The sequence below is a fragment of the Falco punctatus genome (genome assembly GCF_963210335.1).
Source record: "Falco punctatus genome assembly, chromosome: 13".
In the NCBI taxonomy this organism is placed as follows: domain Eukaryota; kingdom Metazoa; phylum Chordata; class Aves; order Falconiformes; family Falconidae; genus Falco; species Falco punctatus.
This window is the reverse complement of record NC_137593.1, coordinates 25,421,817-25,433,830: the sequence shown is the minus strand read 5'-3', so window position 1 is coordinate 25,433,830 and position 12,014 is coordinate 25,421,817. Positions and strand designations below refer to the sequence as shown.

Below are 12,014 nucleotides of genomic sequence, written 5' to 3'. Positions count from 1 at the left end.
TCAGTCCCAGGGTAACTGCTGTAGCTGACATGTGGCTTTGTGCATCGCAACTCTTTCTCTTTCTGGGCCCTGCTTTATTTTTCCCAAACTGAGTTTTCTGGGTTTCCCTTCTCTCTTACATGGTTTGCCTTGCTACTTCAGGTTACTAGACACCTGTCTTTAAAGCCAGCAGGGAATATTTTGAATAAACTTTGCATAGCTCCATCTTTCCAAAGAAATCACACCAATTAATCTTTGCCACAGAGACCACTCATATGGATTATATGCTAACAGTAACTTGAGTTTTGACAGAAAAACTTGTCAATGTATTTCTGCCAAGGCACTAAAATTGCCAGTTGCTCTGCTTTCATCAACTAGAGCCAGGTGACTGTTTTGAACATTAAAAGCAATGTGGGAATAAGCTGGTACTTTTTCCATCTACAAAAGCAAATGGATTTTAAATTTCACTCTGCTTACAATGATGGCTAAGATAGCCAGCTTGGGGAGGATTCAATACAGTTTCTTTTGTACTAATCTGTCAGGCTATATCCTTGGGACTCTGGTAATAAATTGTCCAGAGAATTATGGGTGAGATTATGTAAGGCACTTCTAAAAGGCACACGTGGATCTTTCAACCAGCAGGAGTGAAGGAAATAGGATGATATAAAACCATTTTTATGTTATCCTAATAAAGAGCTTGTTCTCTCTCTGTTGTCTTTAGACCACCTCAAGGATCTGTTATTTCATGGCTGCCTGGCATAGCCACTGTGATTTCTTTTATTTGAGTATAACATTCATGGATTGGAGTGGGATCTTTGAAAACAGAACTGGGTCTGTCTTCCCCCAAGACTGTGCCAAAGGTGCACTGGCATTTTATAAAGAAGCTGGACTGGAGATAGGCATCTTACATTAAATACTGCAGAAAACATAGTACTGGCTATCTCTGAGACTCCAAAATGAGGAGATGGGTGCCAGTATTTTAAGATGAGATCTTTCTTCTTAATCTTACTTTCCTTGTTTAAGCTACTGCTATAGGAGGTTTATTTTCTATGGAAACTATCCAGTTCCCTACTCTGTAGGCTTCAGAGGCTGTACACTCAGTTCTTCTGGGTCTGGGATTCTTTCTTAAATTTCATATGGTGAATTTTCTTGCTTGCCCTGTATGTGTAGCATTAGATGTCAGAGTGACCTTTCTGAAAGGCAAAACTTGCCCAACATCTGCTGGAGTCTCTGGGAGTCCTTGCTGGATACTAATGTTGTTTGTAGGTTATCTGAAATAGCTAATTCAATCTGCTTCAATAAAATATTCCTCTGTTCCAAACAGTCTTGCATTTTCACAGCCAAATGTCTTTGTCTTAAATGTTCCATTTCCATAAATCTCTCTGATGTATATTTGACGGTTGTTACATTATTCCGGTCATGTATTAATGCTATGAGTGCTGTGCAGTCCTCTCCCTTTCAGGTCTTCAGTAGCCAAAATAGGTGTCTGAAAAATGTTATGGACGTGTTTTTCCAGAAGGTTCCGAAAACTTTTTCTTCTTATCCATTTTTTAGTTTAAAGTCTTGAATGAATAATGCACAGCATGACAGCTCCGTTCACACCATGTAGCTTTAGATTGTTCTTTCTCTGGACCTTTCCTTTTACCACACCACTTTTGCCCCTAAGTAGTCTTCCCTTTGGAGATGTTGATGGCCACTGCTGTAGTTGCTGGTAGTTCTCTGAACTGCATTTGAGCATCAGCCATTTCAAAGGTCCGGTACTCATGTTGTCTGCAATAATTGCAGTTCCTCCCCTTAAATGACTGCGGCAGAACTACTGTTATAAGCAGTCACAACAAAGCTAGAGGTGTGAGGGCTTGACTGAGGCAAGAACTGTTCTCACTAGGTTCAGAAAAAGGCACTCTAAAACCAGCAGAAATACCATTGATGTTGATGCCAGCTACTTAGCTTCTGTCCGGCAATCTTTGCCTCCTACTTGGAAAGGAGATGTCTGCTTTCCACCTCGTGGTTTTAGTGTTGCAAAGAGTCACACTGTCAGCTCAGCCTTTTCCCAGACTTTTTAGTTCTAGCTTCACGTAGCTGGGGACAAGAAGTTCCCAAAGTGTTTGCCTGTTTGATATGACAGAAGTTAAGCTAGGAATCAAAGTGCAAACATTAACTTCAGTCATCACTATAGAAAAGACAATAACTACTACATTGTGTTGGATGACAACAGTTATTTTTTATTGTAGGTAAGTTGGTGTAACTGTAGACTGTTTATTAGATTTGTGTTGCTCTGACCAGAGAAGAAATGTTTTTTTAATTTTTTTTCAATGCTTTTCCTGCTGTTAACTATCTGGTTTATTAAATAGAGATTTCCAGGCAGCCATTTCCTATTCATCCAGGGAATCAATTTTCAGCGTATTCTAGAGCAAGGTTTTATAACAGGTCAAGTCCTATACACCTACAAGTCTACAGGTAGATTCATGGCTTTTCCAAAAGTTGAAGTGGAGTGTTAGGATGTAGATGTAACTCTTCCCCTTTTCCACAAGGTGCTCTGTTGTTATTAAAGCAGTGGCTGTTTAAAGGGGTCCATTCTGTTAGCGTGGCTCAATGGATTGTCTCAGGGTGGACTCAGAAGGAGCAGAAATAGGAAAAGGCGAGGAAGGCCAAGAGCCACAAGACCTAAAGCATGCAGACAACATACCCTCCTAGGAATTGAACAGGCACCAGCATGGCAGCCTGCTTTCAAATTCAGTTTGATGGAGTGAATTGAGCAATTTTTCTGCTAAAGCTATTTTCTTGGCACTCAAAAGAAATAGCTAATCATTTCCAGGTTGTGATTTACCAAGAATAGAAAAGGAAACTTATCTGCAGGGCTTCTACTTCAATACCAGGACAATGGCACTAAATAGTTTGAGGCTGAGTTTTCTGTAGACTGGAATGACGTGAGCAAGCCTGAATCCTGGAGCAACAGAGATCTGGTACTGAAATATAAACAATTCAAATCCAGAAGCTTAGGGAAGGATAGTGCATGGAAGTTTTCCTATTCGTTAGCTTGTGGTCTGGATGTCGGGTAATATGTGCACAATGTATATATCGCAATTTGTGCTGTCCTGTTAGCCTTGTGTTTTGGAAGTAAATGTAATTATCTGAACTCTCAAACTTTTTGCTTTCTGAACTACTGGTGTGTTGCTGGTTTTAAAGGTACTTGGTAGAGGGTTAATTGGATTTATGAATGAGAGTAATTTCTAAATCGAAATGAGAAAATAGGATCTATGAGAAAAAATAAATTAACTTGACTTATTTAAAAACTAAGGGGAAACCTAGCAGAAATATGATTAAGGTTGTTTAAAAAAACAAAAAATAATAAATTGTTTTCAGTGTTCATTGGGTGTAGAAAGTTAAAGAAATTGGAAGAAAAAAAGCAGTTTTTAATGGTACATATGTTTAAGCAGTGGTATATAATGTAGACTCCATTGCCAGATATTACTAAGGCCAGGTTAGGCACATTGTTTAGGGATGGTGTAAGATGGATGAACTTCTGTTGGAGCGCAAGAGGCAGGATGTGATGCCCAGTCCACTATAATTTTATCTTGTTCCCTGGTATGTGTAACTTTCTATTAGAAAGTCATGAATGGCTTTAATATTCTGACACATAAATAGAAAGAGGAAAAAGTGTGGAAGCTGAACTGATACATCCTCTGAAGAGATGGAGTATTTCTAGAGCCACAAATATTTTAAGACAGCAGTTAAGAGAAACAGGGGAAGAAAACCCTGTTGTTGAAGGAGTTCTACTCTAGGAAGTTGGATAGCAAGCACTTACTCAGAGATAAACTTCAATGAACTGGAAGTTCTGGTGCACAGTGCTCTTTATTTTATTCTGCTATTTATTTGTGTTTAAAACTATATAAACATGTTGGAAATTGCCTCCTGTGAGTAACTTATTCCAGTCAAACTCTCTAAAAACTGATGGGCTGCACCGAATGCTTATTTTAATCTTCACCCCTTTATCCATGACAATTTTGCTACCTACAAGGAAGTCTCATCCTGTGCTCAGCTGCAGCAAAGACCTTTTCCATTCTGGTGATGAAGCTGTAATGCCTCACTTGACCTGGGAAGTTAGCAGCAGTAAGTATGGACAGTGTCTGCTCCTTACAGCCTTTCTTCAAAACGAAAGCCTGCTTTGAGGGCTCTGTTTGAGGGTCAGACCTCCCCTTGTTATTTCATAGGAAAGAGCTATCAGGTAATTAATCTAGCAGCCAAACTCCTGAAAGGTCTGCCTGTGTCATGAAGCAGGACTATAAAAATCTGTACTCAAATCAGGAGAAAGAAGAGCTGAGCTTGTTTAATGTAGAGGGACTCTTAAAGAAAAGGGATTTTCCACTCTGACTGTAGCAGGCAGTTTTGGTTTGAGGTTGGTGGGAGCCTGTGAAGAGGTGAGTGAGGGAGGACTCAGCTGGCCTCTGGTTGGGAAACCATAGTAGGGAAGGGAGTGATGTGTTAGAAGCCCAAGGCTCATTAGGGGCAAAACCTGACCCTGACCAGCAGGAGGACTAATTGTTCCCTGTGCCTTGTGGCAGTCAGTGGTAGGCTCCTTTTCTGCCCTTGCTCTATGATCTGACTTTTGAGTGCATGAAACACTAAGAAAGAAGACTCAAATTATGCATGCAAAATATGAGCATGCCAAGAGCTATCTGCATGCAGGAAATGTATGCTCAGAAAAGCTCGTCTGTACTTGTACAAACAGATGTGTGGTTTTGTTTGATCTGTGAGGATCAAACAAGTGAGCTACAAGCAGGTATTTGTAAATGAAAGAAAGTAGAAGTTAGACATCATCCAGCTTCATGCCTGAGGTCTCTTGCTGGAGTTGCAGGAGAACTCTTTTAGTTTGCACTTCTATTGATGTTGTAGTCCATAAAGGGCAATGTTGTTTTTCTATACTGTGTCAATATATTACTCTGTTTGATATCGTGTTTTATTTCCTCTTCAATGCTAAAGATCAAGTCCTATATATGAAGTATTCTGCTCCTTGAGAGCTATGCAGCTGTTCTGGCAGCTGGTCTGTAAAAAATACCATTATTTGAAGAGAGAGAGGGAGACAGCTACATCCAGTAGTTCTGAAACTGAAACCTGTACCAATAAGGTAAAAAAAGTTTACAAGTGTTGTGCAAAGCTAAAGATTCATGTAGTTTGTTCTAAGTAAACAGGAGCCCCCCAGGGAAGTAGTGGTGTACTTAAATAGTCCCACACACATATTCTGTACTAAGTGATCCTTCTGTAACAAAACAAACAAACAAACTCTTCAAATGATGAATCACAATAAACTCTGACTGTGCAAAAAAACATTAGCAGTATTTATATTTTTTCTGCATAGTCTAATAGCCTCAGTTACTAAGTTGGACAGCTGTCAAATGCACCCTAAGTCTTTCAAACTACAAAAATCCTTATGACTCTCTGAAACTGCTGATAAACAAAAAGGTTTCTGAGATTTTTAAGCTCTAACATCTATAAGCATTCCACAGAAAACATGGGATGAAAACAGACTTTCAATTTTTCTGAGATTTTTCTTGACAAAATTATTTTTCTAACCACCTTTGTTTCAGCACTTGGGCAGGTAAAATGGAGAAAGTATTTACCACTGTGCCATGTGCAGCCATTAAAGCTGTGTGCTAGATCCTTCAGGGTCTGGGCCATCAAAGAAGCTACAAGTGGCCCAAACAGCAAAGGCAGGCTGTCAGCTGTTCTCCAGCCTCCTGCTACAGGAGATAGAGCAGGCCCAGAGAGGGAGAGGAAAACCCTCTCCATTGCTGGGGCAAGGGCAGGACCTAACCCAGCTCAGAGAAATCAGCGTCATCGCGGAAAAATAAACCTGCAGGACAGGCATGCACAACCTGGTGTGTGATTCTCACACCCGCTTTATTGTCCTCTCCTCCCTAGACTAGGTGAGTGCAGAGGAGGCCTGTAGGCTGCCATCCTTGGGTTACAAAAGGAATATCTAGCTGGTCTACAAGAAGACAGGGAAGTAATTACAGACAAGTGATAGAAATAAGTATGTCAGCAGGGGCTGCTGTGTGTTCTTCAGCTGAAGTTCAGGACAGTGACAACAAAACTGTACTTGGGAATCATGGAATCGTAGCATTCTTTAGGTTGGAAAAGACCTTTAGGATCATTGAGCCCCTACCATTAGTTGGACTTTAGTTTGCCCTGGAAGTAAGACTACATTGTATACATCCCAGCTGTAGCTTAAACATGTGGGGTGTTTTGCCTGGGAAACTTTTGCTCTTCCTATGAGCACTTGCGCACATGTTTCTCTTTACTGGAAGCTCATGTGTGGGCATGGATTGGACCTGTTACATGTTTAAGATGAAAGTGTGTGTGCAGATGTGTGCAGGATTGGATTCTGTCTGGGTGAGTGACATTCATAAACTTCTTGAACATATTTCATAAGCACAGTATAATAAATCTCATTTTAACTTTGTCATTCATTTTGTACTTTCAATATGTAACTAGTTTCTCAGAGAATAAAAAGTTAAGGAAATGTAAGAAAGCATTTTAAGCAATTTTCATCGTTTAAGAAATTACCAACTATTTATAAAGTGAAAAACTTATTCTCTGATTATATGATCTTCTAATAAACTTAATCAATGAAATTAATATCCCAAACAATTTATCACAGGAAGAAAGGCAACTCATCAATTTTATCTTTAAAAAATCCAAAACACCCACTCCACAACTAAATGAATGCCAGTGTAACTTTGAGACCATTTTTTATGTAGAGAATCTATTCTAACTTCTACCTAATAAGTCTGTTTCCCCATGGATCTACCAGAGCTCCAACCTGCTTCCACAAGGGCCACTTGACATGACAGGGCTCTCCTTGCATCTGATCCCACACCTTTCTTACAATGATGACAGTGGCGTGGCTTGGGCTGCTTCATTATATCCACTTCAAATTGTGCATCTGTGCTATGTATATTTTGTCCTTGGACGCAGAAGTTAAGTACCAATCTAGAAAAAAATAAAAAAATTGTCTCTGTTGTTGAAGTACTGACGTAACAAGAGCTGCTTTCCAGACCGGAGGGGTCTTTGCCTTGTACGCCTTGTACTGACTCTCACAGTTGACCTGAGCAGTCTCTCACGTTACTCTGAAATCTGATCACTCTCCTTTCTTCCATCTCCATGTCTTTTTGAGTTCTGTTACACTCCATCCTTCTCATGCCCGTGTTATTTTTTGAATATAAATACAATTGAACTCAGGTTAGTTATCAGGAAGTACCAGGTCCAGAGGTCTGAAGGATTGGGCAGGTTTGATTTTAGCTTCCATCCACAAGTCTTTCAAAGAGTTTTGGATGCTGGGCTTTAATAAGTGCTAAAAAGAGTAAATGTCTAAAATGGGAGCTACAAGTAGGTGGTTACGCTGCTTGAAAGAACATCCTGTCTCAAAACTACTAGAGAATCAGATGTTGTCAAGTTGATTTGCAATGACTCAACTGATCTGGGTAGTCTCACCAGTTAAAGGTGGGTGATACAGGACTGTGTGCTCCAGCAGAGCAGAGATCTCCTCTAACAGTTTTTTTTTGATCTGTATGCCATGGCAAACAAGCACTTGCCTGCCAAACAGGAAGGGTGAGAAGGAATTTGTGCTTGAAGCGGTACATTGCCTTCTGGCACCTCTACAGCTCTTCCTACACAAATCTTTTGGCAAAGCCACAAACCTAGATGACAACTGGGAATTTACAATTAGCTGAATGCACGAGTTATAATAATGATCATTTTCTTTCATTCTGTTTTATGAATGAGTGGGTTTATGGAATGGAATTTGATATTAAAATATGTTCTTCTAATTGACCTTTTCAGCTGTCTCAGCATTAGATTGCAAAATCTGTTAGTGAGCTGAACAGTGTTGTTAAATTAAATACCAGTGCAGACGAGAGGAAAGCGTGCTAGTGACAAACTGGACAGGGAGCCCGCTTTACCTCGTGTACATCTCCAAATGGTTTTTACAGCTGCTTTAATAAAGAAACAAGCTACATCACCCACAACCTGGAGAAAGGGCCATAAACTCTGTAGTACACCATTAATATGTTAATATTGAAAGCAGTAAAGGATTTGCAGTACAACTTTGATGTTAGCCAGCTGCAACTGAAAGCTGGTCTGAGGGAAGCTTCTGGGTGCCAGCCATGGCAACACACCGGCAGCCCCCTCGGAGATGATGTGCCTGTCCGATGTGGTTCTGCCTGTGATTTATACCCACATCTGACTGGCTTTTGACTGCCTGTCAGAAACTTTTCAGGCTTCAATTTCCCCTGCTCGCTCATTCCCTCCAGCCGGTTCCAACCATAACCAACCCGGTTCTGCTTGGTAATCACTGCTGCTGGCAAAGTGAAATGGAGACTGGATGGAGGGGCTGCCCATGTTTTCAGAGAATCTGATGGCTTTTCTGGGTCATTTTGGAAGGCATAGCTGCCCCCTTTTTTTTGCTCAATTTTACAATTAAGCCTAATTTTTCCCATCTTTGATAGGCAGTTTCTTCAGGTCTCAAGACTTCTCTGAGTCTACAAATTAACCCCCGCTCACCGCAGGTCCCTGCTGCCATAACAGCAGGCCTGACTTGTAGAGGATGCATCTCACTGCCACAGTCCTTCTCAAAGTTCAGTTCTCAGTTAGTGCTTTTGCACTAAGGAGCAAATCTGCCATTTCTCACCGCAGTGTATGTACGTTGCCTGGTCAGTCACCCGTTCGCACCTTCAGCAAGTCCTTCTTGGTGCATTTAGGTGCTACAGCAAAGCTTGGTACAATTGTTTGTGCTGCCTAAGGGAGTAATCCCAGTCCTCCCATCTCCCTTGTGTGTTCAAACAAGTCCAAACAAGTTCTGCTGCTCCTTTGACTGCATGGCAGGATGGTTCACCTTGCTGGTCCTGCAGAAGCTCTTCACTGCTCTTTTTGGCTGCCTCAGCAGCATGTTGGCCTTGCTCACCTGAATGCACATGAAACATGGATTGCAGGATGAGGGAAGTGTAGCATCCTTCAGAAGATTTGATCAACCAGAGTCTGTGATGGTATCCTACACATCAGAGCAGGGATCTCAGCCTTCCCTGGCCACCTGCATCTCTAGGAACACACAGCAGGGACACCTCACTGAACCTTCCCTCAGAGATATTTAGGAGGGAAAGCAGCAACAGCCAGGGCCCAGCCCTTCACATGTCCCTTATTCCATTGCTTTGTACAACCTGTACAGCATCTTTTAACCTGCACAGCTCCTTCGAAACATCTTTTCTTTTGGTTCATTCACAGATGATCCAGAATAAAACCGTTTGCTGTGGTGCTGTTATTGGATCCAAGAGCAAGAAGCACGAGTCATACACCCTATCGCACAGATAGAGGTAAGCCCTTCAACACTTTGACTGTGATCTTTCCTACAGACATCCCTTCGTTTTATCTTTAATTCTTCATTCCACCCTTTGGAATCTTTTTCACAGATTTTATTTTTACAACCTTTTCTACATAGATTTGCTGAGAGATGGTTATTTCATTCTGAGAGATATATAGAGTAGATAAAATTTCTTCCTTGTAGCTGCACTGATCACAGTGCTTTAGTTAAGAGTCTGATGGTGTTTTCATTATAAACTGCTGGTTTCAAGGATTTATGTAATGTCCTGAAAAGGCTTGGCTTAATAATAGTCATTTGGAAGAAATGTATGTATGTACTTAACTTTCTAAAATCAGTGGTGTGTTTTGCAAGACTGTGGGATGCAAAAAAAGTATCACATTTTTGTATACATTTTTATTTGTTCCTAATAACTCTAAACTTTTAGAAATGTTTATGCTAAAGACCCATATACTTGGGCATCTTGATGCAGATGCTGGAAAACATAATTGTCTTTAACAAATAACCTTTGTGTCTTTACTTCAGTACTCCCTTCCCAACTGTAAGTAGTACCATATAAGTCTCTGTCCCCAAATGTACATCCACATTTGTTCTTTGTGTATAATACTTCCTTTCTTTTGACATGTCTTACAGCTTCATTCTGCTTGTTTACGGTATAACCACTGACATATTAAAAAATTATTGTTATCAAAGGCTTGAATCATTGTAGAAAGAAATGAAACATAATGGCATATTATTTTGTTCAGTGTCATGTTGATGGCATGTATTTTAACAAAACTGTGTATTTAAATCTTGTAGAAGCTTCAGAGCACTCTAAGCACGGGCTTCTTAGATGGTAGGATCTCGATGTGTCAAGCCTGCAGACTTTCTTTTTTTTTCTTTAAGCTGCATACTACAGGGAAAATCAATAAGGATAACTTAAGAAGTGTAGTGAGAGCTCTGCATGGGAATTTTTGGAGTGTGAACTTAGCTACTTTGGACTGGTTGTCATGTCTTACGTACTTAAATGTGAAACAATGCTGCTTTTTCAACCCCCGCAGTGTTGGAAAATGAGGCAAAGCTTTTCTTCACAACTGAGCAGCAGAGCTACTGCTGATATGTCTATCACTTAGTGCATCAACCTTTCACTGTTACATGCAGATCTGAATTGATTTGAGTTTTAAGAGTTTTAATTGAAGTCTAAGATTTTTAAGATATATTATGCCAAAAATGGATTCGTGGTTTTTGAAATAGTAACAGAGAAACTAAAGAAGAGAAAAATAAATGAAAGGTAGATTAAGAGCAGTGATAATAATAAGGTCAGTTTCTGATTCACCAAAATTCCTGCACATTATCCTCTAGTCACCATTTCTGGACTGAACTCAGTTAATTTATGTCTGTTCTTTAGTCCAAACCCCTGTTGCTGAGAAAATATTTCTACTAATTTGGAACAGTTTTGGAACAGAACATTCAAAATATTTGGGTTTGAAAGTCTAAGCTCCATGCATATATTAAGTCTTATTCAGGTGACTCCAGTAAATTCATTGAGGTATGTTCTAAACTTGAGACCAGAAAGTGTTTTGAAAGAACCCCCTGACATAAATTCAATCTCTTTGTTTTGAAGGGAAAAGATATATGAAAGGGCTAGTTCAGAGCCTGATTTAAAAAAATGAAATGGAAGAAGAAAGAAAACCTGGTAGAAATTCAGGCTGTAAAAATGTGACTGATTCTGGGGACAGGTTCATGTACTTGTGCTCTGTTTGGATCTTGATACCTGTTGCATACTAGTGCTTCTCATGAACTAAATAGTGCTTCCTACTCCAAGTGAATTTAGATTTTTAACTTGTTCAGGAGAGCAGTGATGGATTTGATGGCTGAAAACTTTTGATAGAAATGAAAACAAATCTGAATAGATTAATTTTTAAAAGTCATAGCTAGAAGACACAAGTTCAGTTTAGTTCCATATGTCCCTGTAGAAAACTACCATATTGCTAACAGGATGATGAATAGCCTTAATGTCTCTTACTGAGCTGGGGAAAAAAGTCCTCCAAGATTCTATTATAAATAAAATTACAGAGATTCCTTTGGCACCCTATTTATTTGTGTTCTAATTATTACTTAGCAAATGCAAGACATGTGATATAGCTTTTAAGCTGAGATATTTATGAACCATGTGTTCTCTCTGCAAAATTAATTCAGGCTCTTTAGCGGTGGTTGTTCCTGTCTATACACAAATTCTGCAACACTTTTTAAAAAGATTTTGATCTTTAAGTCCAAGACAACTGATAAGGCTGCGGATGTATGCTAGACTTTGGTTACTCCTTTCATACCTTTTTGCAGGTAGGATATAGGCTGTTTGTTCCAGCACTGTTACTCTCATCTAGCTTTTCGGTGTGGCTGTGTATGCATCAGCTAAACTAATCCAAGTTCTCAGACCCCAGTGGTGATTAGGTCCATGGTAAAAGCACACCTTAAAAATAAACGGATAAAACAGATAAATGAACCAAATAGATAATGGATATTACAAGATATACATAATGCTTAAAATTGAAGTATTCAGAATTATGAAGAGTGGTAGCCCTGTGCCAGAGGTATTATTTTAGTGTTTCTGAATTCCATTGGTAAGCGATTATAGGTTCTTTGAATGATAAACTTGGTCTAAAAAGGTCATATAAAATTGCTTCTG

General features: G+C 39.7%; 1 long non-coding RNA gene across 2 annotated transcripts in view; it reads left to right on the top strand.

The window, feature by feature from the left end:
- The window catches only part of LOC308072673, a 302,394-nt gene that overhangs the window by 151,864 nt on the left and 138,516 nt on the right, over positions 1-12,014 (top strand). For both annotated transcript variants that reach the window (XR_013931733.1, XR_013931734.1), the window contains one exon: positions 9,256-9,344. This is a non-coding gene — a long non-coding RNA (uncharacterized lncRNA). The remainder of the gene's footprint in view (positions 1-9,255; positions 9,345-12,014) is intronic.